The 27,430-nt window shown below is 54.4% G+C and overlaps 1 protein-coding gene across 1 annotated transcript in view; it reads left to right on the forward strand.

The window, feature by feature from the left end:
* Nucleotides 1-849: 849 nt before the first annotated feature.
* Nucleotides 850-27,430, forward strand: part of NME5 (NME/NM23 family member 5) — a 293,847-nt gene continuing 267,266 nt past the window's right edge. Inside the window, exon 1 of the mRNA XM_075342329.1 lies at nt 850-936. The gene's annotated coding sequence lies outside the window, so the exon portion shown is untranslated. The remainder of the gene's footprint in view (nt 937-27,430) is intronic.

A 27,430-nucleotide genomic window follows, 5' to 3' on the forward strand; every position in this document is an offset into this window, starting at 1 on the left:
TTTGTGATGAAATACGGACACGGACGAAACGTGCTGAACACGGACATACTCCGTGCGCGGTCCGTGCAGGCACGGACCCATAGACTAAAGCGGGTCCGTGCCTGCGTGCTGCCGGCCAAAAACGGACATGTCGTCCGTGTAGAAAAGCGCACACACGTACTTACGACACGGACACACGTTCCGTCTGATTTTACGTACGTGTGCCATCTTCCATTGAATAACATGTGTCTCCGTGTGTACGTGTCTCCGGTACGTGCAAATACGTACCGCACACGTACAAATTACACGGATGTGTGTTGCGGGTCTGAATGATTGGTCACATGGGGGGAGGGGCGCCAAACTGAAGTCTTGCCCTGGGTGCCGGAAAGCCTAGATACACCTCTGGTTTCTAAATGATTATGAACTTGTTTTCTTTGCATTATTTGAGGTCTGGAAGCAATGCATTTTCTTGTTATTTTGACCATTTGTCATTCTCAGAAAATGAATACAAAATGTATTGCTTTGAAATTCGGAGACATGTTGTCAGTAGTTTATAGAATAAAAGAACAATTTACATTTTACTCAAAAATATACATAGAAAGAGAAAAATAGGAACACTGACAATTTTGCAGTGATCTCTTTATTTTTACCACAGCTGTATTTATCCCCTTATTCCATGTGGGTAATGTTTTTCTTCTGGCTGCATATACTTCTGCCGTCTCTTGCTATTGCAGCTTGTTTACTCCCCCTCTGCCTTTGCTTCCACTGTTTCCATGGAACACATCCACTCCCTCCCTCCTTAGTGTGGCTCTGTGGGCAGACGCTGGCCGGTCTCCATGGTGACGCGTCTGCCTCTGCCGCCGCCTTCCTAGTTATGGGCACATATTGATGCGGACACTGGACAAAGAGGATCGAGTATTGTACTCGCGCGGAGTCTGCCCTGGGCATTACACTGTGGTCAGTAGATTTCTATTGTTTGTGGGATCCACTTGGATTTTGTATATCTATAAACATCTTATGTATGTCGATGCTCTTATACTTTCTTATACTGCGATCTTACAACTTTTAGTCATTTTTCTCTTACATTAGATAAGTGTTATTTATTCCAGAACTAATTGTGTTGGAAATTTATGTTTGTTTTGCAGTCAGTGTTTTTTCTTTTTCTATAATGATTGATTGCTCTCAGTGAGAGAAACAAAAATAAAATTTTGTAGTTGTGATACCTTTTAATGGCTAACTAAAAATAAATGTTATGGTTCCCTAAGGCTGCTTTCACACCTCAGGTTTTAGCAGAGCCGGCCAATCCGGCTCTAAAACCTATGCAACGGTCGCGGTGACAAAACCGCATCCTTTGCATACGTTTTTGACATGCGGCCCGTCTGGTTTTTGCTTCTTGCGGCACGCTACTGAGCATGCGCAGTGGAAAAACACGCATACGGCGGTCGGATGCGGTGTTCGCCGCAGGACGCCGCATGCGGCGTCCATAAGCATGCATTCCAAATCGTGCCGCATCGGCTGGATGCGGTGCGATGCGTTTTTTTTTTGCTGGACAAAAAAACGTGCCAGGCAACGTTCCATCCGGCTGCCGCATTGGCTAAATCTGCCGCATGGCAACCAAACGGAACGCAACCCCATGCGGCACAATACGGCACTAATGTAAGTCTATGCAGGAAAAACCGCAACCGGTGACAAAAAAAACCGGTTGCATTTTTCCTGCAGAGCGCCGTATTAAGCCGCACGGCAAAAACCGGAAGTGTGAAAGCAGCCTAACACACAGAAGGACTTCTTTTTCTAAAGGCATAGCTGTACAATGCTACCATCTAGTGGAGGAACATAGCCATTGTCTTGTGACATTTACTTCTATTTTTACCAATATTTTTCTGGTGTTCCTTTATTTAAATACTTTCCAAGGTTGTGCAGTTTATTCTATCAGCGTCTCCTTGTATTTTATTTAAAAAAAAAAATACATTTACTATTTGTTCAATTAAAGTTTTTTTTTTCCACTTAATTTCTTTTTTTTTTTTTTTTTTTGGTGGGGTGATTTGTATATTTTGGAAGTGATATGTTAACCTTTCACGACCGGCCGATTTTTCGCTTTCCGTTTTTTTTTTTCGCCATTCTTTTTCTGAGAGACGTAACTTTTTTATTTTTCAGTCAATATGGTCATGTGAGGGCTCATTTTTTGCGGAACGAGCTGTACTTTTAAATGAAACCATCAGTTTTACCATATTGTGTACTAGAAAATGGCAAAAAAATTCCAAATGCTGAAAAATTGCAAAAAAAGTGCGATAGCACTATAGTTTTTGAGATATTTTATTCACTGTGTTCACTATATGGTAAAACTGATGTGTGGGTGTGATGCCTCAGGTCAGTGCGAGTTCGTAGACACCAAACATGTATAGGTTTACTTTTATATAAGGGGTTAAAAAAAAATCGGAAGTTTGTCCGAAAAAAGTGGCGCACGTTTTACGCCATATTCCGTGACCCGTAGCGTTCTCATTTTTCGGGATCTTAGGCTCAATGACGGCTTATTTTTTGCGTCTCGAGCTGACGTTTTTAACGGTACCATTTTTGCGCAGATGCTACGTTTTGATCGCCTCTTATTGCATTTTGCGCAAAAGTTGTGGCGACAAAAAAACGTCGTTTTGGCGTTTGGAATTTTTTTGCCGCTACGCCGTTTACTGATCAGATTAATTGATTTTATATTTTGATAGATCGGGCGTTTCTGAACGCGGCGATACCAAATGTGTGTATATTTTTTATTTTTTTAACCCTTTAATTTTCAATGGGGCGAATGGGGGGTGATTTGAACTTTTAGGTTTTTTTGTTTTTTTTTAATTTTTTAAAACTTATTTTTTTACTTTTTTTTTTTATTTTACTAGTCCCCCTAGGGGGCTATTGCGATCAGCATTCCGATCGCTCTACAGTATCTGCTGATCACAGCTGGAAGGCTGTAAACAGCAGATACGCTGTCTTTCTCTTTTGCTGTGCCCCGGGCACAGCGAAAGTGAAACCAATTCATGTGTAGTACAGGAGTCATCACATGACCCTGTACTACCATGACAACTATCGGGAGTCACGTGATCGCGTCACGTGACTTCCGGTTTCGGCGGTAAGTAAAACTTTACCGCGATTGCGCTTATAATGGCGCTGTCATGTATTGACAGCGCCATTATAAGGGGTTAATCGGCACGAGCAGATAACGATTCTGCTCGTGCCTAGCAGGCACACATCTCAGCTGTGAAAATCAGCTGAGATGTGTGCCGATCGCGGCATGCTGCCGCCGGAGGACCGCGGGCAGTAAGATTATGTCATTTAGGACGTAATTTTACGGCCCGCGGTCGTTAAGGGGTTAATATTGTGACCTTTTGGTATGGAAATTTGGTATGGTATTGAGGGAGAGAAGCAGCTGACAGGCAGGGTCTCACTGCTGTTACCGCAGGTAAGGTGACACTCAGTAGGGGGATAGGGGGAGAGAAGCAGCTGACAGGCGGGGTCACACTGCTGTTACTGCAGGTAAGGTGACACTCACCAGGAGGATAGGGGGAGAGAAGCAGCTGACAGGCGGGGTCACACTGCTGTTACTGCAGGTAAGGCGACACTCACCAGGGAGATAGGGGGAGGGAAGCAGCTGACAGGCGGGGTCACACTGCTGTTACTGCAGGTAAGGTAACACTCACTAGGGGGATAGGGGGAGAGAAGCAGCTGACAGGCGGGGTCACACTGCTGTTACTGCAGGTAAGGTGACACTCACCAGGAGGATAGGGGGAGAGAAGCAGCTGACAGGCGGGGTCACACTGCTGTTACTGCAGGTAAGGCGACACTCACCAGGGGGATAGGGGGAGAGAAGCAGCTGACAGGCGGGTCACACTGCTGTTACCGCAGGTAAGGTGACACTCACTAGGGGGAGAGGGGTAGAGAAGCAGCTGACAGGCGGGGTCACACTGCTGTTACCGCAGGTAAGGTGACACTCACCAGGGGGATAGGGGGAGAGAAGCAGCTGACAGGCGGGGTCACACTGCTGTTACCGCAGGTAAGGAGACACTCACTATGGGGAGAGGGGGAGAGAAGCAGCTGACAGGCGGGGTCACACTGCTGTTACCGCAGGTAAGGTGACACTCACAAGGAGGATAGAAGGAGAGAAGCAGCTGACAGGCAGGGTCACACTGCTGTTACCGCAGGTAAGGTGACACTCACCAGGAGGATAGGGGGAGAGAAGCAGCTGACAGGCAGGGTCACACTGCTGTTACCGCATGTAAGGTGACACTCACCAGGGGGATAGGGGGAGAGAAGCAGCTGACAGGCGGGGTTACACTGCTGTTACTGCAGGTAAGGTGACACTCACTAGGGGGAGAGGGGGAGAGAAGTGTGTCGCCCTGGGCAAACCAGGGGACACAGGTCACAACACCACCACACCCCACACTCCAGGTAGGCACATCTGCTAACCTAGAAATCCTTGTTGCCTTCCTCCAGGAGTCTGTTGATGCACACCAGGGGGTGGGCCAGGTGGTTGGCTCCGCCCACCAAGGAGCTCACAACTCTGGAGGCAGGAAGTTACCTGGCAGTCTAGTCAGGGAGGAGGAAGTGGAAGGAGTGAGAAGGCCCAGGCAGGGCAAGTGTGAGGAGCAAAAGTAAGAGTAAACAACAAGAAGTGAAAGTAGGAGAAGTGAAAAAGGAGGAAAGCAAGAAGTGGTGACAGCGCAGAGAGAGTGCAAAGCCTGAGAGCCCAGCTGTGTGTAGGGCTAGAACAGCAAGGTCAGCGACGGCGGTGACTGTCCGGAGGGGGACCGTTTGGAAGTTCCTGGAAGGACCCCGTTGGCTGTGTGCCCGGTGGTCTGGAGCAGTGTTCCGAAAGACAGTCAGCACCAGGGCAGGGGCCTCTCAGACCCCGGCAAGGCTAGGAGTCGCCAAATTTGCCGAATCCGTCAGTGAAGGGGACGTAGATCCCCCAGCAACCAAGTCCCGATTGACGGCAACAGCCCGACCATTACAGGGGAGACACCGCCACCGCCAGGGCACCAGTTTCCCCAGGGCCAGCGCCTGCGGGCAAAGTGTAGAGCTCCTCCGGCCCAGATTGCAGTCGGGGAGCGGGTAACCGGAGGGAATCCACCGCTACCATCACTCAACACAGGTGCAAGGAAGAGAGACATCACCGTCACCTACCGGGAGTGCAGGTGCAGCCGTCTGTGGGACCGTCCTACCAGCCGTTTGGTTTACCGTACAAACTGTGTCCAAGTCTCAGGCTGAGTGAGTACCACAGTGCCGCAAGGCACAGCGCTGCCCCCGCGTCCCTGCGCCCTCCAGGCCCTACACTTCACATCTCTTCACTGGGCCCCGGGATCACCAACCCCTACCCACGGAGGGGCAACACAACACCCGGCTGCTCCGCATCACCATCCCCGGGACCCCCACACCGAGCAGCGGTGGTGCAATCACCACAACCGTGGGTGGCGTCACGAACTATAACAATCCCCACACCCAACAAACAAACCCCTTTCACTCACGGGCGAGGAGTGCCGCTCGAGACACCCCGGGATCCGGCCCACCGCTCGAGCCACCACTGAGCAGCTGCCGGACCCGAGCAGAAGGGGTGAGCGTGGTGTGCTGACACCCTCCTCCCCGCCCGCGACAACTTGGCGTCACGAACAGGATCTTACCGCTCTGCCGTCTGGTAGAGGTGCGCCTTGTTACCGCCGGAGGTATCCGGCAGAAAAATTTCAGAAGCCGCCATCTTTGGCGCGAAAAGTTCCCGCTCGAGCGTCTTCTCGAGCAGTAGAGGCGCGAAGGCCAAAACCCCGCCCCGAGAGAGGAGGGGCCGGAAAGAGCTAAGGGGGACGCGATGGCGGCTGGACTCATGTAAGTGTGGCGTCGCAACAAACACACTGGGACCCCCCCCGGTCCATCGACCCTGATGGAAAATGTCCGCTCCACCTAGTCCTGCAGAGACTACCGAGCCGGTGTCCGGAACAGCGGCATGGCTGAGGGCCCGGGCGGCGGGGATCTGCCGTCACTATCGGAGTCAGATTGACGGGCTGATGGAGCAATGGGCCGCGGAGGTGGAGGCGCTAGTTGCTGTGGCGCGAGTGTATGGAGTGGAGGCCGTGATGGAGGAACTGGAGAATGACCCACGCCCCTGTGTCCCCGAGGGACCGGTCGCTGCGGCTGAGGGACCCGGTCTGCCCCTGGCTCCTGTGTTACCTCCGTCCTACGCACTCGCGTGCTGCACCGCACCTGGCCCATCGGGTGTGCCTCCCTCTGTGACTGCGGCGGGGGCAGAAGATAGCGACTCCGGGCCTGACACCGAGCCTGTGTCAGAAGAAGAGGAGGGGGTCGTTGCCCTGCCTGGCATGGAGGCCACTTATATCCCCCGAACCGGAGGCAATGGGTATCGGGCGGCCCTTCCACGCCGTGCTTGCTATGCACTGGAGGGGCTGGTAGCCGTGTCCTCCCGCCCCGAGCCGGGTGGGGAGGACGAGGACACCCAGTAGGGCAATAGAGGCCCGCAGCACCGTCCCCGTTGGGACCACCTGCTTGTTTGAAATGTTTTGAAAGTTTTACTGAAGTTGAAAAGATAATGAAAATGATCCGAAGAAGTCACCTGATTTATTTTGTTGATTTGCAACCGGCTGGAGCCGACACCGTTGTCCCCGTGGGGACCGTTTAAAGTTTATGCATGGGAACTAGCCATGGACAAGCTCGTGAACTCTGCAGGGCAACCACAAACGTTAGTGGCTTGTAAATATGTTGGGTACCGTTACCGTTTCCGCAGTGCCGCCTCCGGAGAGGCAGGTTGGAGGGAGGGCCCTGAGCAGAGCAGGCCAGGGCCCAGCCACCAAAGGAACCGGTGGCTACCCTCTGGAGGGAAGGACAGATCCCGCTCGGGTACCGTGTGCTGGACTGTGGGTCAAGGGTTGCTGCCTGGGTTTTAGGGGCAGCATCAGGGCCAGGTTACTTGGGTGGGAGAGAGCGGAAACCGTGACCGTATACCGTTGAAACGTTAAAAGTAAAATGTGCCTCCCGTCTTGGGAAGAGTTTATTAAAAATGTCATTTATTGTTGTTTAACCCTGTTATCCCCTTTTTACAGAAAAATAAAACCGGTGTAGGACGGCAGCCCGCGGACGGTCTGCATTTTGCTAAGGGGGAATGTGTCGCCCTGGGCAAACCAGGGGACACAGGTCACAACACCACCACACCCCACACTCCAGGTAGGCACATCTGCTAACCTAGAAATCCTTGTTGCCTTCCTCCAGGAGTCTGTTGATGCACACCAGGGGGTGGGCCAGGCGGTTGGCTCCGCCCACCAAGGAGCTCACAACTCTGGAGGCAGGAAGTTACCTGGCAGTCTAGTCAGGGAGGAGGAAGTGGAAGGAGTGAGAAGGCCCAGGCAGGGCAAGTGTGAGGAGCAAAAGTAAGAGTAAACAACAAGAAGTGAAAGTAGGAGAAGTGAAAAAGGAGGAAAGCAAGAAGTGGTGACAGCGCAGAGAGAGTGCAAAGCCTGAGAGCCCAGCTGTGTGTAGGGCTAGAACAGCAAGGTCAGCGACGGCGGTGACTGTCCGGAGGGGGACCGTTTGGAAGTTCCTGGAAGGACCCCCGTTGGCTGTGTGCCCGGTGGTCTGGAGCAGTGTTCCGAAAGACAGTCAGCACCAGGGCAGGGGCCTCTCGGACCCCGGCAAGGCTAGGAGTCGCCAAATTTGCCGAATCCGTCAGTGAAGGGGACGTAGATCCCCCAGCAACCAAGTCCCGATTGACGGCAACAGCCCGACCATTACAGGGGAGACACCGCCACCGCCAGGGCACCAGTTTCCCCAGGGCCAGCGCCTGCGGGCAAAGTGTAGAGCTCCTCCGGCCCAGATTGCAGTCGGGGAGCGGGTAACCGGAGGGAATCCACCGCTACCATCAGTCAACACAGGTGCAAGGAAGAGAGACATCACCGTCACCTACCGGGAGTGCAGGTGTAGCCGTCTGTGGGACCGTCCTACCAGCCGTTTGGTTTACCGTACAAACTGTGTCCAAGTCTCAGGCTGAGTGAGTACCACAGTGCCGCAAGGCACAGCGCTGCCCCCGCGTCCCTGCGCCCTCCAGGCCCTACACTTCACATCTCTTCACTGGGCCCCGGGATCACCAACCCCTACCCACGGAGGGGCAACACAACACCCGGCTGCTCCGCATCACCATCCCCGGGACCCCCACACCGAGCAGCGGTGGTGCAATCACCACAACCGTGGGTGGCGTCACGAACTATAACAATCCCCACACCCAACAAACAAACCCCTTTCACTCACGGGCGAGGAGTGCCGCTCGAGACACCCCGGGATCCGGCCCACCGCTCGAGCCACCACTGAGCAGCTGCCGGACCCGAGCAGAAGGGGTGAGCGCGGTGTGCTGACACCCTCCTCCCCGCCCGCGACAGAAGCAGCTGACAGGCAGGGTCACACTGCTGTTACCGCAGGTAAGGTGACACTCACTAGTGGGAGATTGGGAGAGAAGCATCTGACAGGTGGAGTCACACTGCTGTTACCGCAGGTAAGGTGACACTCACTAGGGGGAGAGGGGTAGAGAAGCAGCTGACAGGCGGGGTCACACTGCTGTTACCGCAGGTAAGGTGACACTCACCAGGGGGATAGGGGGAGAGAAGCAGCTGACAGGCGGGGTCACACTGCTGTTACCGCAGGTAAGGAGACACTCACTAGGGGGAGAGAAGCAGCTGACAGGCGGGGTCACACTGCTGTTACCGCAGGTAAGGTGACACTCACCAAGGGGATAGGGGGAGAGAAGCAGCTGACAGGCGGGGTCACACTGCTGTTACTGCAGGTAAGGTGACACTCACCAGGGGGATATGGGGAGGGAAGCAGCTGACAGGCGGGGTCACACTGCTGTTACTGCAGGTAAGTTGACACTCACTAGGGGAATAGGGGGAGGGAAGCAGCTGACAGGCGGGGTCACACTGCTGTTACTGCAGGTAAGGTGACACTCACCAGGGGGATAGGGGGAGAGAAGCAGCTGACAGGCAGGGTCACACTGCTGTTACCGCAGGTAAGGTGACACTCTCCAGGTAGATAGGGGGAGAGAAGCAGCTGACAGACGGGGTCGCACTGCTGTTAGCGCAGGTAAGGGGACACTCACCAGGTAGATAGGGGGAGAGAAGCAGCTGACAGGCAGGGTCACACTGCTGTTACCGCAGGTAAGGGGACACTCACCAGGAGGATAGGGGGAGGGAAGCAGCTGACAGGCAGGGTCACACTGCTGTTACTACAGGTAAGGTGACACTCACCAGTAGGATAGGGGGAGAGAAGCAGCTGACAGGCAGGGTCACACTGCTGTTACCGTAGGTAAGGTGACACTCACCAGGGGGATAGGGGGAGAGAAGCAGCTGACAGGCAGGGTCTCACTGCTGTTACCGCAGGTAAGGTGACACTCACTAGGGGGATAGGGGGAGAGAAACAGCTAACAGGCGGGATCACATTGCTGTTACCACAGGTAAGGTGACACTCACCAGGTAGATAGGGGGAGAGAAACAGCTGACAGGCGGGGTCACACTGCTGTTACCGCAGGTAAGGTGACACTCACCAGGTAGATAGGGGGAGAGAAGCAGCTGACAGGCAGGGTCACACTGCTGTTACTGCAGGTAAGGTGACACTCACCGGGGGGATAGGGGGAGAGAAGCAGCTAACAGGCGGGATCACATTGCTGTTACCACAGGTAAGGTGACACTCACCAGGTAGATAGGGGGAGAGAAACAGCTGACAGGCGGGGTCACACTGCTGTTACCGCAGGTAAGGTGACACTCACCAGGAGGATAGAAGGAGAGAAGCAGCTGACAGGCAGGGTTACACTGCGGTTACTGCAGGTAAGGTAACACTCACTATGAGGAGAGGGGGAGAGAAGCAGCTGACAGGCAGGGTCACACTGCTGTTACCGCAGGTAAGGTGACACTTACTAGTGGGAGAGGAGGAGAGAAGCATCTGACAGGCGGAGTCACACTGCTGTTACCGCAGGTAAGGTGACACTCACTAGGGGGAGAGGGGTAGAGAAACAGCTGACAGGCGGGGTCACACTGCTGTTACCGCAGGTAAGGTGACACTCACCAGGGGGATAGGGGGAGAGAAGCAGCTGACAGGTGGGGTCACACTGCTGTTACTGCAGGAAAGGTGACACCCACCAGGGGGATAGGGGGAGCGAAGCAGCTGACAGGCGGGGTCACACTGCTGTTACTGCAGGTAAGGAGACACTCACCAGGGGGATAGGGGGAGAGAAGCAGCTGACAGGCGGGGTCACACTGCTGTTACCGCAGGTAAGGTGACACTCACCAGGTAGATAGGGGGAGAGAAGCAGCTGACAGGCAGGGTCACACTGCTGTTACCGCAGGTAAGGTGACACTCACCAGGAGGATAGGGGGAGGGAAGCAGCTGACAGGCGGGGTCACACTGCTGTTACTGCAGGTAAGGTGACACTCACCAGGAGGATAGGGGGAGAGAAGGAGCTGACAGGCAGGGTCACACTGCTGTTACCGCAGGTAAGGTGACATTCACCAGGGGGATAGGGGGAGAGAAGCAGCTGACAGGCAGGGTCTCACTGCTGTTACCGCAGGTAAAGTGACACTCACTAGGGAGATAGGGGGAGAGAAGCAGGTAACAGGCGGGATGACACTGCTGTTACTGCAGGTAAGGTGACACTCACTAGGGGGATAGGGGGAGAGAATCAGCTAACAGGCGGGATCACATTGTTGTTACCACAGGTAAGGTGACACTCACCAGGTAGATAGTGGGAGAGAAGCAGCTGACAGGCGGGGTCACACTGCTGTTACCGCAGGTAAGGTGACACTCACCAGGAGGACAGGGGTAGAGAAGCAGCTGACAGGCAGGGTCACACTGCTGTTACCGCATGTAAGGTGACACTCACCAGGGGGATAGGGGGAGAGAAGCAGCTGACAGGCGGGGTTACACTGCTGTTACTGCAGGTAAGGTGACACTCACTAGGGGGAGAGGGGGAGAGAAGCAGCTGACAGGCAGGGTCACACTGCTGTTACCGCAGGTAAGGTGACACTCGTGGGAGAGGGGGAGAGAAGCATCTGACAGGCGGGGTCACACTGCTGTTACCGCAGGAAAGGTGACACTCACTAGGAGGAGAGGGGGAGAGAAGCAGCTGACAGGCGGGGTCACACTGCTGTTACTGCAGGTAAGGTGACACTCACCAGGGGGATAGGGGGAGAGAAGCAGCTGACAGGTGGGGTCACACTGCTGTTACCGCAGATAAGTTGACACTCACCAACGTGGATAGGAGGAGAGAAGAGGCTGACAGGCGGAGTCACACTGCTGTTACCGCAGGTAAGGTGACACTCACCAGGTAGATAGAGGGAGAGAAGCAGCTGACAGGCGGGGTCACACTGCTGTTACCGCAGGTAAGGTGACACTCACCAGGTAGATAGGGGGAGAGAAGCAGCTGACAGGCAGGGTCTCACTGCTGTTACCGCAGGTAAGGTGACACTCACCAGGAGGATAGGGGGAGGGAAGCAGCTGACAGGCGAGGTCACACTGCTGTTACTGCAGGTAAGGTGACACTCACCAGGAGGATAGGGGGAGAGAAGCAGCTGACAGGCAGGGTCACACTGCTGTTACCGCAGGTAAGGTGACACTCACCAGGGGGATAGGGGGAGAGAAGCAGCTGACAGGCCGGATCTCACTGCTGTTACCGCAGGTAAGTTGACACTCACTAGGGAGATAGGGGGAGAGAAGCAGCTAACAGGCGGGATCACACTGCTGTTACTGCAGGTAAGGTGACACTCACTAGAGGGATAGGGGGAGAGAAGCAGCTAACAGGCGGGATCACATTGCTGTTACCACAGGTAAGGTGACACCAGGTAGATAGGGGGAGAGAAGCAGCTGACAGGCGGGGTCACACTGCTGTTACTGCAGGTAAGGTGACACTCACCAGGAGGATAGGGGTAGAAAAGCAGCTGACAGGCGGGGTCACACTGCTGTTACCGCAGGTAAGGTGACACTCGTGTGAGAGGGGGAGAGAAGCATCTGACAGGCGGGGTCACACTGCTGTTACCGCAGGTATGGTGACACTCACCAGGGGGACAGGGGGAGAGAAGCAGCTAACAGGCGGGGTCACACTGCTGTTACTTCAGGTAAGTTGACACTCACCAGGGGGATAAGGGGAGAGAAGCAGCTGACAGGCGGATTCACACTGCTGTTACCGCAGGTAAGGTGACACTCAACGGGTAGATAGGGGGAGAGAAGCATCTGACAGGCAGGGTCACACTGCTGTTACCGCAGGTAAGGTGACACTCACCAGGAGGATAGGGGGGGGGAAGCAGCTGACAGGCGGGGTCACACTGCTGTTACTGCAGGTAAGGTGACACTCACCAGGAGGATAGGGGGAGAGAAGCAGCTGACAGGCAGGGTCACACTGCTGTTACCGCTGGTAAGGTGACACTCACTAGTGGGAGAGGGGGAGAGAAGCATCTGACAGGCGGGGTCACACTGCTGTTACCGCAGGTAAGGTGACACTCACTAGGGGGAGAGGGGGAGAGAAGCAGCTGACAGGCGGGGTCACACTGCTGTTACCGCAGGTAAGGTGACACTCAACCAGGAGGATAGGGGGAGAGAAGCAGCTGACAGGCAGGGTCACACTGCTGTTACCGCAGGTAAGGTGACACTCACCAGGTAGATAGGGGGAGAGAAACAGCTGACAGGCGGGGTCACACTGCTGTTACCGCAGGTAAGGTGACACTCACCAGGAGGATAGAAGGAGAGAAGCAGCTGACAGGTGGGGTCACACTGCTGTTACTGCAGGTAAGGTGACACTCACCAGGGGGATAGGGGGAGGGAAGCAGCTGACAGTCGGGGTCACACTGCTTTTACCGCAGGTAAGGTGACACTCACTAGTGGAATAGGGGGAGCGAAGCAACTGACAGGTGTGGTCACACTACTGTTACCTCAGGTAAGGTGACACTCACCAGATAGATAGGGGGAGAGAAGCAGCTGACTGGCGGGGTCACACTGCTGTTACCGCAGGTAAGGTGACACTCACCAGGGGGATAGGGGGAGAGAAGCAGCTGACAGGTATGTTCACACTGCTCTTACCGCAGGTAAGGTGACACTCACTAGGAGGAGAGGGGGAGAGAAGCAGCTTACAGGCGGGGTCACACTGCTGTTACTGCAGGTAAGGTGACACTCACTAGTTTGAGAGGGGGAGAGAAGCAGCTGGCAGGCGGGGTCACACTGCTGTTACTGCAGGTAAGGTGACACTCACTAGGGGAAGAGGGGTAGAGAAGCAGCTGACAGGCGGGGTCACACTGCTGTTACTGCAGGTAAGGTTACTCTCACCAGGGGGATAGGGGGAGAGAAGCAGCCGACAGGCAGGGTCACATTGCTGTTACCGCAGGTAAGGTGACACTCACCATGTGGATAGGGGAAGAGAAGTAGCTGACAGGCGGAGTTCACACTGCTGTTATTGCAGGTAAGGTGACACTCACCAGGGGGAGAGAAACAACTGACAGGCAGGGTCACACTGCTGTTTCCGCAGGTAAGGTGACACTCACTAGGGGGATAGGGGGAGAGAAGCAGCTGACAGGCTTTTTCACACTGCTGTTACCGCAGGTAAGGTGTCACTCACCATGGGGAATAGGGGGGAGAGAAGCAGCTGACAGGCGGGGTCACACTGCTGTTACCGCAGGTAAGGTGACACTCACCAGGGGGATGAGGGACAACATGGACTCTCATGGGTTAAAGTTTCTTAAAATTCAGCCAGACAGCATTTTAAATTGTCTATAGACGGGGGAGAAGTCCCTCATTGTTTTTACAAGACTCTTGTTGACTCAATGTAATTGTGTTGGCCACTGAAAGCCAGACGTATTGTTCTCCAGACTTTTCCAGTAAACATTGTATTGTAGTTGTGTATTGCTAATGTGATTACCTTAGTTGCCATTGTTGAGTCTGTGACTTGCAGACACCATGTAGAAATCTTCAGTCTTTCTGTAGACATCATTTGGATGAACATTGTCCATGCAGCTTGAGATTCATTCAATGGGAGAGGCGATCTTGTCCAACCAATCGATGAGGACGCAGTGTATCTAAGTGGAAGGCTGTGGCTTAAAAAGGGATTTCTTTAAGCCACCAGGTGGTTGTTGTTGGATGCTGATGGATCCAGTCTAAGCTCTTCGGAGCTGACTAGAGGATCAGGATATCTTATGGCTTCAATCTAGGGACTTCGGTTCCGGTTGGAGACCATATCCACAGCCTAGGGATTTCGACTCCGGCTGCCAGGATTGGAACATCAAACCTGGACTACCTAAGGAGGACACTCAGGTTGGGACAGTTCAGTCACCTGTTACAGACTTTGCAGACCTCAGACAGCTTTCTAAATCTGGCATTATTCCTTTCTCGGTGGGTGCCCGCCAAAAGCGGGGTGCTGCTGGATTGGAGTAAGCGGCCCTGGAACCTCTGAGGCAAGCACATTCTAAATCCCTGGTGAGCCAGCGGAAGGGTGAGACTCTGTTGCCTGTTACATTTGTGTTTTGCTGGTTATGTGTTATGTGCCGTTAATTGTTTGGGGATCCAATAAAGTCCAATTATTGTGGTTCCCTCACCCTGTGTTGTCTGAGTAGTGTTTCGCCCACGGTTAAGGAGGCCGGCGTTCAGTTGGGATGAGCCCTGAGCCACGCTGTCTTTCTAAAGGTGGCGGATTTTAGTGGACGAGAGCACCCACTGAGCCCAGTGTCCCCACAGTTGGTGGCAGCGGTGGGATACTACTCAGGCTGGTTTACCCAGGGGAACTGCAGCGTTCTGGTGTTCGTGGACACCGTCCAGGGCTCAACAACCAGGGAGGCACATAAGCATACCCAGCAGGCCATAGGGGAGGCATTCAGGTTTCGGACGCTGCCATGTCCAACCCCACCAGCTCAGCCATGGGACAAGGACAAGAGAGGAGTTACGACCACTGCAGTAAATGGATGCTACAGGATCTGTGCCAGAGGCGAAAGATTATCTACTGGAACGCTGAGACTCGGTCAGCCTTGATCCAGAAATTTGTCCGTTGGGATGCCCAGAATGATGCAGAGGACGATGAGGATCCCGCCGATATTGACCCAGAGGATTTAAACTATGTGCCACATCATGGATCTAGTGACAATCGGGAATCAACTTTGTCCAAAATGGCCCAAGTCACAGCGTTGTTGGATGCCTTGGGGCCTAGATCCTCAAGAGAAGAGAGGGCTTATGTTCTGGAATATGTTTATGGGATTCCAGCTGCAGTACTGCTAACACCAGCCGGTCGAGAAGGATGGTCCCGCTACCGAGCAGAAGCTGCGCCAAAACAAAGGACTACAAACAGGGCCTCTGACTCTCCCAATCTATGGCGCTGTTATACATGTGGGCGCAATGGACATATAGATAAAGATTGTCTCCAAAACCGAGGCCGCGTGCTTGGAGCCCGTCTGCCACTCCAACCAGTCAACATATGCCGAGATGAACCAACGAGACCTGAGGAATGCTACTCCCAAGAAACACCAATAGCTGAGGAAGTGGTTTATCCAGTCTACACCCTACGGCAGGCCGGACACCGTACACCAGCCAACCTCCATCCCCACATCCAGACGGTCAAGGTCGGTGATATACAGGCTCAGGGACTTCGAGACATTGGATCTTCCATCACTCTGGTAAGCCCAGTTATTGTTTCCCCAGAAGACCCTTTACCATATTCCCAATTATCCATCTCCCTGGCTGAGGGCCAGCGCTCAGACGTCCCTCTGGCATGTGTGCAGTTGGACCTAAGGACCGACCAGGGAGAGGTCGAGGTGGAGATTGTGAACAGCCTCCCCATACCTGTCATTTTGGAGACTGACCAGAGCAAGGCTGATGTGGAGCTTATGGAGGTCCATATGGAGTTTATGGACAGCCTCCCCACACCTGTTGTTTCAGGGTCTAGCCAGGGGGAAGTTGAAGTGGGGTTCATAGATGGCCCCACCAAGTCTGTTGTTTCGGATACCACTCAAAGGGAAGTGAAAGTGGGGCTTGTGAAATACCTGCTCACACCAGTCATTTTGGAGAATGACCTAGGACAAGGAGTATCCAGTCAGTCTGAAGCAGCCATCACCCACCTCCAAGCCAAGCAGGACCCTGATGTGGATCTTTCTAACATCTTTTCCAGGGATGGTTTGCATTCCCGGTCTCCATCATCCATTTCTGAGCCAAGAACCGTGAGTAAGCCTAACCACACTGTGGCTATTGACTGGGGGAGGATTGATAGTGGGAGATTTGTGCAGGCCCAACTCATGGACCCCACCTTAGTGCTTGTCCGCAATATGGCTGCTCAACTTGGGGGAGGTAATCAGGGGGAGGTGTATAGATGCGAGCCTCTGTTGCTGACCTCACCATTAAAAAGGACAATGCTGTCAAGAGGAGAAGGATGATCGGAAGCCTATCATGTCTGGCTAATATTAAGAAAGGGGAGGAATGTGACGACATGGACTCTCATGGGTTAAAGTTTCTTAAAATTCAGCCAGACAGCATGATAGATTGTCTATAGACGGGGCAGAAGTCCCTCATTGTTTTTACAAGACTCTTGTTGACTCAATGTAATTGTGTTGGCCACTGAAAGCCATACGTATTGTTCTCCAGACTTTTCCAGTAAACATTGTATTGTAGTTGTGTATTGCTAATGTAATTACCTTAGTAGCCCTTGTCTAGTCGGTGACTCCCAGACTACATGTATACCCTCAGTCTTTCTGTAGACATCATTTGGATGAACATTGTCCATGCAGCTTGAGATTCATCCAATGGGAGAGGCGCTCTTGTCCAACCAATCGATGAGGATGCAGTGTATCTAAGTGGAAGGCTGTGGCTATAAAAAGGGACTTCTTTAAGCCACCAGGTTGTTGATGGATGCTGATGGATCCAGTCTAAGCTCTTTGGAGCTGACTAGAGGATCAGGATATCTTATGGCTTCAATCTAGGGACTCCGGTTCTGGTTGGAGACCATATCCACAGCCTAGGGATTTCGACTCCGGCTGCCAGGATTGGAACATCAAACCAGGACTACCTAAGGAGGACACTCAGGTTGGGACAGATCAGTCACCTGTTACAGACTTTGCAGACCTCAGACAGCTTTCTAAATCTGGCATTATTCCTTTCTCGGTGGGTGCCCGCCAAAAGCGGGGTGCTGCTGGACTGGAGTAAGCGGCCCTGGAACCTCTGAGACAAGGACATTCTAAATCCCTGGTGAGCCAGCGGAAGGGTGAGACTGTTGCCTGTTACATTTGTGTTTTGCTGGTTATGTGCCGTTAATTGTTTGGGGATCCAATAAAGTCTAATTATTGTGGTTCCCTCACCCTGTGTTTTCTGAGTAGTGTTCCGCCCACGGTTAAGGAGGCCGGCGTTCAGTAGGGATGAGCCATGAGCCACGCTGTCTTTCTAAACGCGGCGAGTTTTAGTGGACGAGAGCACCCACTGAGCCCCGTGTCCCCACAGAGGGAAGCAGCTGACAGGCAAGGTCACACTGCTGTTACCACAGGTAAGGTGACACTCACCAGGTAGATATGGTGAGGGAAGCAGCTGACAGGCGGGGTCACACTGCTGTTACCACAGGTAAGGTGACACTCACCAGAGGGATAAGGGTAGAGAAGCAGCTGACAGGCATGGTCACACTGCTGTTACCGCAGATATGGTGACACTCACCAGGGGTATAGGGGGGGAGAAGCAGCTGACAAGCTTGGTCACACTGCTGTTAGCTCAGGTAAGGTGACAGTTGTCGCAGGCGGAGGAGGTGCGCTGCGCTCACCCACTGCTTGGGTCCGGCTGCTGCTGATACTGCTGCTGCTCGGTGGTGGCTCGAGCGGTGAGACGGATCCCGGGGCCTCGAGCGGCGCTCCTCGCTCGTGAGTGAAAAGGGGGGGCTTGATTGTGGGGATTGGATATTGTCCGTGACGCCACCCACGGTTGTGGTGAGGTTGTGACACCACCGCTGCTCTGGACGGGGATCCCGGGAGCGATGACAGGGAGCAGCTTGGATGTTGGTTCTCCCCTCCGTGGGTAGGGGTTTGGTTGTCCCGGGGCCCAGTGATGGGGTAGGGAATGGATGGCAGGCAGGTTACGGGGCCTGGTGAGGTGCAGGGTCGTGGGGGCAGCGCTGTGCCGCACGGCACGGTGGTACTCACTCAGCCAATGATGAGGACACAGTTTTCGGTAAAACACACGGCTTGATGGACGGGTCCCACAGACGGCTGCGGTGTTGTTTCTCCCGGCAGGTTGATGGTGACTGCCTTTCCCAGCACCTATGTAGTGTAACGGTTCCAATGGGTTCCCACCGGTAACCCGCTCCCCGGCTTGGATATGGGCTGGAGGAGCCCCTTTTGCCCGCAGGCTCTGGCCCTGGAAAACGATAGCCTTGGCGGTGGCTGTGTCTCCCTCACACAGTTGGACTGTTGCCTTCTATCGGGACTTGGCTGCTGGGAAACCCAGGAGGTTCCCTTCGCTAACGGATTTGACAAATTCACGGCGACTCCTAGCCTTGTCAGGGTCCGTAAACCCCTGCCAGATGGTGCTGACTTCTCTTTGTGTACCGGTCCGGTAACGCCGGGCCTCCGCCCATCCACGGTCCTTGCGGTAAACTCCGATAGGCCACTCCTGCAAACGGTCACCACCGTCTGCCAAACTTGCTGATCTGTCCGGGCCACACACCCGGACCAACTTCAGGCTGCTCAACTGCTACTTCACCTCCTTCCACTTTTTCCTCCAAAACTAATCTGAACTCTCCTCCAAACTAAACTGAACTCTTTTCCCGCCTCCAGGACTGTGAACTCCTCGGTGGGCGGAGACCAACCACCTGGCTCAACCCCCTGGTGTGGACATCAGCCTCTGGAGGAAGGCAACAAGGGTTTTTGTCTGACTTTGGTGTGCCTACCTGGAGTGTGGGGTGTGTTGGTGTTGTTCTCTGTGGCGCCTGGCTTGTCCAGGGCGCCACACATTCACCAGGGGGATAGGGGGAGGGAATCAGCTGACAGGCGGCGTCACACTGCTGTTATTGCAGGTAAGTTGACACTCACCAGTGGGATAGGAGGAGAGAAGCAGCAGACAGGCGGGGTCACACTGCTGTTACTGCAGGTAAGGTGACACTCACCAGGGAGATAGGGGGAGAGAAGCAGCTGACAGGCGGGGTCACACTGCTGTTACCGCAGGTAAGGTGACACTCACCAGGGGGATAGGGGGAGAGAAGCAGCTGACAGGCGGGATCACACTGCTGTTACCGCAGGTAAGGTGACACTCACTAGGAGGATAGGGGGAGAGAAGCAGCTGACAGGTGTGGTCACACTGCTGTTACCTCAGGTAAGGTGACACTTGTGGAGACACGGGGCTCAGTGGGTGCTCTCGTCCACTAAAACCCGCCGCCTTTAGAAAGACAGCGTGGCTCAGGGCTCATCCCAACTGAACGCCAGCCTCCTTAACCGTGGGCGTAACACTACTCAGACAACACAGGGTGAGGGAACCACAATAATTAGACTTTATTGGATCCCCAAACAATTAACGGCACATAACACATAACCAGCAAAACACAAATGTAACAGGCAACAGAGTCTCACCCTTCCGCTGGCTCACCAGGGATTAGAATGTCCATGCCTCAGAGCTTCCAGGCCGCTTACTCCAATCCAGCAGCACCCCGCTTTCGGCGGGCACCCACCGAGAAAGGATTAGCGCCAGATTTAGGAAGCTGTGTGAGGTCTGTAAAGTCTGTAGCCAGGTGACCGGATTGTCCCAACCTGAGTGTCCTCCTTAGGTAGTCCTGGTAGGATGATATAATCCTGGCAGCTGGGGTCGAAATCCCTAGACTGTGGATATGGTCTCCAACCGGAACCGGAGTCCCTATATTGAAGCCATAAGATATCCTGATCCTCTAGTCAGCTCCAAAGAGCTTAGACTGGATCCATCAGCATCCATCAACAACCTGGTGGCTTAAAGAAGTCCCTTTTTATAGCCACAGCCTTCCACTTAGATACACTGCGTCCTCATCGATTGGTTGGACAAGAGCGCCTCTCCCATTGGATGAATCTCAAGCTGCATGGACAATGTTCATCCAAATGATGTCTACAGAAAGACTGAGGGTATACATGTAGTCTGGGAGTCACCTACTAGACAATGGCTACTAAGGTAATCACATTAGCAATACACAACTACAATACAATGATTACTGGAAAAGTCTGGAGAAACAATATGTCTGGCTTTCAGTGGCCAACGCAATTAAATGAGTCCAAAAGAGTCTTGTAAAAACAATGAGGGACTTATCCCCCGTCTATAAACAATCTATCATCCTGTCTGGCTGAATGTTAAGAAACTTTAACCCATGAGAGGCATTGGGTGTCCATGTCGTCACAACACTCACCAGGTAGATAGGGGGAGAGAAGCAGCTGACAGGCGGCATCACACTGCTGTTACCGCAGGTAAGGTGACACTCACCAGGGGGACAGGGGGAGGGAAGCAGCTGACAGGCGTGGTCACACTGCTGTTAACACAGGTAAGGTGACACTCACCAGGGGGATAGGGGTTGAGAAGCAGCTGACAGGCGGGGTTACACTGTTGTTACCGCAGGTAAGGTGACACTCACCAGGGGGATAGGGGGAGAGAATCAGCTGACAGACGTAGTCACACTGCTGTTACCGTAGGTAAGGTGACACTCACCAGGTAGATATGGTGAGGGAAGCAGCTGGCAGGCGGGTCACACTGCTGTTACCGCAGGTAAGGTGACACTCACCAGAGGGATAAGGGTTGAGAAGCAGCTGACAGGCATGGTCACACTGCTGTTACCGCAGATAAGGTGACACTCACCAGGGGTATAGGGGGAGAGAAGCAGCTGACAGGCGTGGTCACACTGCTGTTACCTCAGGTAAGGTGACATTCACCAGGGGGATAGGGGGAGGGAAGCAGCTGACAGGCGGGGTCACACTGCTGTTACCGCAGGTAAGGTGACACTCACCAGGGGGATAAGGGGAGAGAAGCAGCTGACAGGTGGGGTCACACTGCTGTAACCGCAGGTAAGGTGACACTCACCAGGGGGATATCGGGAGAGAAACAGCTGACAGGTGGGGTTACACTGCTGTTACCGCAGTGTGAGGTAGCGACCACCAATGTTGTGGATGGTCGCAGTGGAGAAGGATCCCCCTGTGATATTGAACTGAAGGTGTGACTGTGGGACTTGTAGTTCCACAGAACTTGGGTTGTAATTAAGGGTTAGGTTCCCTTTAAACTGTGACCAGTGTGATGGACAGAGCTGGAGAATCACATACCTCCACCTGTGGGTGTATCCGGTTGGGTTTTAAGAGACTGTTAGTTTTAGAAACAGGGGGAAGCCTGAGAGTGCTGCACATGGAGGATGTGTGCTGGAGATCTCAGTCTGTGTGAAGACTGAAGATTGACTCCTGGAAATCAGTCCCGGTGATGACTGGGGAAAAATACTGCAGCCTGGCTGGAGAGGGCTGGAGGCTGCAGGAAGCAACCACAGTGAATTGTGTTCGCTGGCTGGAGCCAGAGTGTGGAGAATCCACTATGGACACTTAATTGGACTGGAAGCCCACGGTATGTGGATGTTATATTTTCCTTTAAGCCAGGAGAGGCTTCATTGTGTTTTGGAAGGGCAGTTTATGTTGGTTACTAATAAACTGCTGCATTTTTGAGAGAGACTGTGTTGCCTGTGTATGCCTAAGCTACCCTGCATCGCTGCAAGCGAGTAAAACCACCGGGTTGCGGTAAGCAACGTTCACAGCAGGTAAGGTGACACTCACTAGGGGGATAGGGGGAGAGAAGCAGCTGACAGTCAGGGTCACACTGCTGTTACCGCAGTTAAGGTGACACTCACTAGTGGATTAGGGGGAGAGAAGCAGCTGACAGGTGGGGTCACACTGCTGTTACCGCAGGTAAGGTGACACTCACCAGGGGGATAGGGGGAGAGAAGCAGCTGACAGGTATGTTCACACTGCTGTTACCGCAGGTAAGGTGACACTCACTAGGGGGAGAGGGGGAGAGAAGCAGCTGACAGGCGGGGTCACACTGCTGTTTCTGCGGGTAAGGTGACTCTCACCAGGGGTAAAGGGGGAGAGAAGCAGCTGACAGGCTGGGTCACACTGCTGTTACCGCAGGTAAGGTGACACTCACCATGGGGATAGGGGAAGAGAAGCAGCTGACAGGCAGGGTCATACTGCTGTTACTGCAGGTAAGGTGACACTCACCAGGGGGAGAGAAGCAGCTGACAGGCAGTGTCACACTGCTGTTACCGCAGGTAAGGTGACACTCACCAGGGGGATAGAGGGAGGGAAGCAGCTGACAGGCAGGGTCACACTGCTGTTTCCGCAGGTAAGGTGACACTCACCATGGGGATAGGGGTAGAGAAGCAGCTGACAGGCGGGGTCACACTGCTGTTACCGCAGGTAAGGTGACACTCACCAGGTAGATATGGTGAGGGAAGCAGCTGGCAGGCGGGTCACACTGCTGTTACCGCAGGTAAGGTGACACTCACCAGAGGGATAAGGTTTGAGAAGCAGCTGACAGGCATGGTCACACTGCTGTTACCTCAGGTAAGGTGACACTCACCAGGGGGATAGGGGGAGGGAAGCAGCTGACAGGCGGGGTCACACTGCTGTTACTGCAGGTAAGTTGACACTCACCAGTGGGATAGGGGAAGAGAAGCAGCTGACAGGCGGGGTCACACTGCTGTTACCGCAGGTAAGGTGACACTCACCAGGGGGATAGGGGGAGAGAAGCAGCTAACAGGCGGGGTCACACTGCTGTTACCGCAGGTAAGGTGACACTCACCAGGGGGATATCGGGGGAGAAACAGCTGACAGGCGGGGTCACACTGCTGTTACCGCAGGTAAGGTGACACTCACTAGGGGGGATGAGGGGAGAGAAGCAGCTGACAGTCAGGGTCACACTGCTGTTACCGCAGGTAAGGTGACACTCACCAGGGGGATAGGGGGAGAGAAGCAGCTGACAGGCGGGGTCACACTGCTGTTACCGCAGGTAAGGTGACACTCACCAGGGGGATATCGGGAGAGAAACAGCTGACAGGCGGGGTCACACTGCTGTTACCGCAGGTAAGGTGACACTCACCAGGGGGATAGGGGGAGAGAAGCAGCTGACAGGCGGGGTCACACTGCTGTTTCTGCGGGTAAGGTGACTCTCACCAGGGGTAAAGGGGGAGAGAAGCAGCTGACAGGCTGGGTCACACTGCTGTTACCGCAGGTAAGGTGACACTCACCATGGGGATAGGGGAAGAGAAGCAGCTGACAGGCAGGGTCATACTGCTGTTACTGCAGGTAAGGTGACACTCACCAGGGGGAGAGAAGCAGCTGACAGGCAGTGTCACACTGCTGTTACCGCAGGTAAGGTGACACTCACCAGGGGGATAGAGGGAGGGAAGCAGCTGACAGGCAGGGTCACACTGCTGTTTCCGCAGGTAAGGTGACACTCACCATGGGGATAGGGGTAGAGAAGCAGCTGACAGGCGGGGTCACACTGCTGTTACCGCAGGTAAGGTGACACTCACCAGGTAGATATGGTGAGGGAAGCAGCTGGCAGGCGGGTCACACTGCTGTTACCGCAGGTAAGGTGACACTCACCAGAGGGATAAGGTTTGAGAAGCAGCTGACAGGCATGGTCACACTGCTGTTACCTCAGGTAAGGTGACACTCACCAGGGGGATAGGGGGAGGGAAGCAGCTGACAGGCGGGGTCACACTGCTGTTACTGCAGGTAAGTTGACACTCACCAGTGGGATAGGGGAAGAGAAGCAGCTGACAGGCGGGGTCACACTGCTGTTACCGCAGGTAAGGTGACACTCACCAGGGGTATAGGGGGAGAGAAGCAGCTAACAGGCGGGGTCACACTGCTGTTACCGCAGGTAAGGTGACACTCACCAGGTGGATATCGGGGGAGAAACAGCTGACAGGCGGGGTCACACTGCTGTTACCGCAGGTAAGGTGACACTCACTAGGGGGGATAGGGGGAGAGAAGCAGCTGACAGTCAGGGTCACACTGCTGTTACCGCAGGTAAGGTGACACTCACCAGGGGGATAGGGGGAGAGAAGCAGCTGACAGGCGGGGTCACACTGCTGTTACCGCAGGTAAGGTGACACTCACCAGGGGGATATCGGGAGAGAAACAGCTGACAGGCGGGGTCACACTGCTGTTACCGCAGGTAAGGTGACACTCACCAGGGGGATAGGGGGAGAGAAGCAGCTGACAGGCGGGGTCACACTGCTGTTACCGCAGGTAAGGTGACACTCACCAGGGGGATATCGGGAGAGAAACAGCTGACAGGCGGGGTCACACTGCTGTTACCGCAGGTAAGGTGACACTCACTAGGGGTATAGGGGGAGAGAAGCAGCTGACAGTCAGGGTCACAATGCTGTTACCTCAGGTAAGGTGACACTTACCAGGTAGATAGGGGGAGAGAAGCAGCTGACAGGCGGGATCACACTGCTGTTACCGCAGGTAAGGTGACACTCACCAGGGGGATAGGGGAAGTGAAGCAGCTGACAGGCAGGGTCACACTGCTGTTACTGCAGGTAAGGTGACACTCACTAGGGGGAGAGAAGCAGCTGACAGGCGGGGTCACACTGCTGTTACTGCAGGTAAGGTGACACTCACCAGGGGGATAGGGGGAGAGAAGCAGCTGACAGGCAGGGTCACACTGCTGTTTCCGCAGGTAAGGTGACACTCACCATGGGGATAGGTGGAGAGAAGCAGCTGACAGGCGGGGTCACACTGTTGTTACCGCAGGTAAGGTGACACTCACCAGGTAGATATGGTGAGGGAAGCAGCTGGCAGGCGGGTCACACTGCTGTTACCGCAGGTAAGGTGACACTCACCAGAGGGATAAGGTTTGAGAAGCAGCTGACAGGCATGGTCACACTGCTGTTACCTCAGGTAAGGTGACACTCACCATGGGGATAGGGGAAGAGAAGCAGCTGACAGGCAGGGTCATACTGCTGTTACTGCAGGTAAGGTGACACTCACCAGGGGGAGAGAAGCAGCTGACAGGCAGGGTCACACTGCTGTTACCGCAGGTAAGGTGACACTCACCAGGGGGATAGAGGGAGGGAAGCAGCTGACAGGCAGGGTCACACTGCTGTTTCCGCAGGTAAGGTGACACTCACCATGGGGATAGGGGGAGAAAAGCAGCTGACAGGCGGGGTCACACTGCTGTTACCGCAGGTAAGGTGACACTCACCAGGTAGATATGGTGAGGGAAGCAGCTGGCAGGCGGGTCACACTGCTGTTACCGCAGGTAAGGTGACACTTGCCAGGGGGATAGGGGAAGAGAAGCAGCTGACAGGCGGGGTCACACTGCTGTTACCGCAGGTAAGGTGACACTCACCAGGGGGATAGGGGGAGAGAAGCAGCTGACAGGCATGGTCACACTGCTGTTACCTCAGGTAAGGTGACACTTGCCAGGGGGATAGGGGAAGAGAAGCAGCTGACAGGCGGGGTCACACTGCTGTTACCGCAGGTAAGGTGACACTCACCAGGGGGATAGGGGGAGAGAAGCAGCTAACAGGCGGGGTCACACTGCTGTTACCGCAGGTAAGGTGACACTCACCAGGGGGATATCGGGAGAGAAACAGCTGACAGGCGGGGTCACACTGCTGTTACCGCAGGTAAGGTGACACTCACCAGTGGGATAGGGGAAGAGAAGCAGCTGACAGGCGGGGTCACACTGCTGTTACCGCAGGTAAGGTGACACTCACCAGGGGGATAGGGGGAGAGAAGCAGCTAACAGGCGGGGTCACACTGCTGTTACCGCAGGTAAGGTGACACTCACCAGGGGGGATATCGGGAGAGAAACAGCTGACAGGCGGGGTCACACTGCTGTTACCGCAGGTAAGGTGACACTCACTAGGGGGGATAGGGGGAGAGAAGCAGCTGACAGTCAGGGTCACACTGCTGTTACCGCAGGTAAGGTGACACTCACCAGGGGGATAGGGGGAGAGAAGCAGCTGACAGGCGGGGTCACACTGCTGTTACCGCAGGTAAGGTGACACTCACCAGGGGGATATCGGGAGAGAAACAGCTGACAGGCGGGGTCACACTGCTGTTACCGCAGGTAAGGTGACACTCACCAGGGGGATAGGGGGAGAGAAGCAGCTGACAGGCGGGGTCACACTGCTGTTACCGCAGGTAAGGTGACACTCACCAGGGGGATATCGGGAGAGAAACAGCTGACAGGCGGGGTCACACTGCTGTTACCGCAGGTAAGGTGACACTCACTAGGGGGATAGGGGGAGAGAAGCAGCTGACAGTCAGGGTCACAATGCTGTTACCTCAGGTAAGGTGACACTTACTAGGTAGATAGGGGGAGAGAAGCAGCTGACAGGCGGGATCACACTGCTGTTACCGCAGGTAAGGTGACACTCACCAGGGGGATAGGGGAAGTGAAGCAGCTGACAAGCGGGGTCACACTGCTGTTACTGCAGGTAAGGTGACTCTCACCAGGGGGATAGGGGGAGAGAAGCAGCTGACAGGCGGGGTCACACTGCTGTTACCGCAGGTAAGGTGACACTCACCAGGGGGATAGGGGGATTGAAGCAGCTGACAGGCAGGGTCACACTGCTTTTAACGCAGGTAAGGTGACACTCACCAGGGGGATAGGGGGAGAGAAGCAGCTGACATGCAGGGTCACACTGCTGTTTCCGCAGGTAAGGTGACACTCACCATGGGGATAGGGGGAGAGAAGCAGCTGACAGGCAGGGTCACACTGCTGTTTCCGCAGGTAAGGTGACACTCACCAGGGGGATAGGGGAAGTGAAGCAGCTGACAAGCGGGGTCACACTGCTGTTACTGCAGGTAAGGTGACTCTCACCAGGGGGATAGGGGGAGAGAAGCAGCTGACAGGCGGGGTCACACTGCTGTTACCGCAGGTAAGGTGACACTCACCAGGGGGATAGGGGGATTGAAGCAGCTGACAGGCAGGGTCACACTGCTTTTAACGCAGGTAAGGTGACACTCACCAGGGGGATAGGGGGATTGAAGCAGCTGACAGGCAGGGTCACACTGCTGTTTCCGCAGGTAAGGTGACACTCACCATGGGGATAGGGGGAGAGAAGCAGCTGACAGGCGGGGTCACACTGCTGTTACCGCAGGTAAGGTGACACGCACCAGGTAGATATGGTGAGGGAAGCAGCTGGCAGGCGGGTCACACTGCTGTTACCGCAGGTAAGGTGACACTCACCAGAGGGATAAGGTTTGAGAAGCAGCTGACAGGCATGGTCACACTGCTGTTACCTCAGGTAAGGTGACACTCACCAGTGGGATAGGGGAAGAGAAGCAGCTGACAGGCGGGGTCACACTGCTGTTACCGCAGGTAAGGTGACACTCACCAGGGGGATAGGGGGAGAGAAGCAGCTAACAGGCGGGGTCACACTGCTGTTACCGCAGGTAAGGTGACACTCACCAGGCGGATATCG

The sequence above is a fragment of the Anomaloglossus baeobatrachus genome, chromosome 4 (genome assembly GCF_048569485.1).
Source record: "Anomaloglossus baeobatrachus isolate aAnoBae1 chromosome 4, aAnoBae1.hap1, whole genome shotgun sequence".
Classification (NCBI taxonomy): Eukaryota; Metazoa; Chordata; class Amphibia; order Anura; family Aromobatidae; genus Anomaloglossus; species Anomaloglossus baeobatrachus.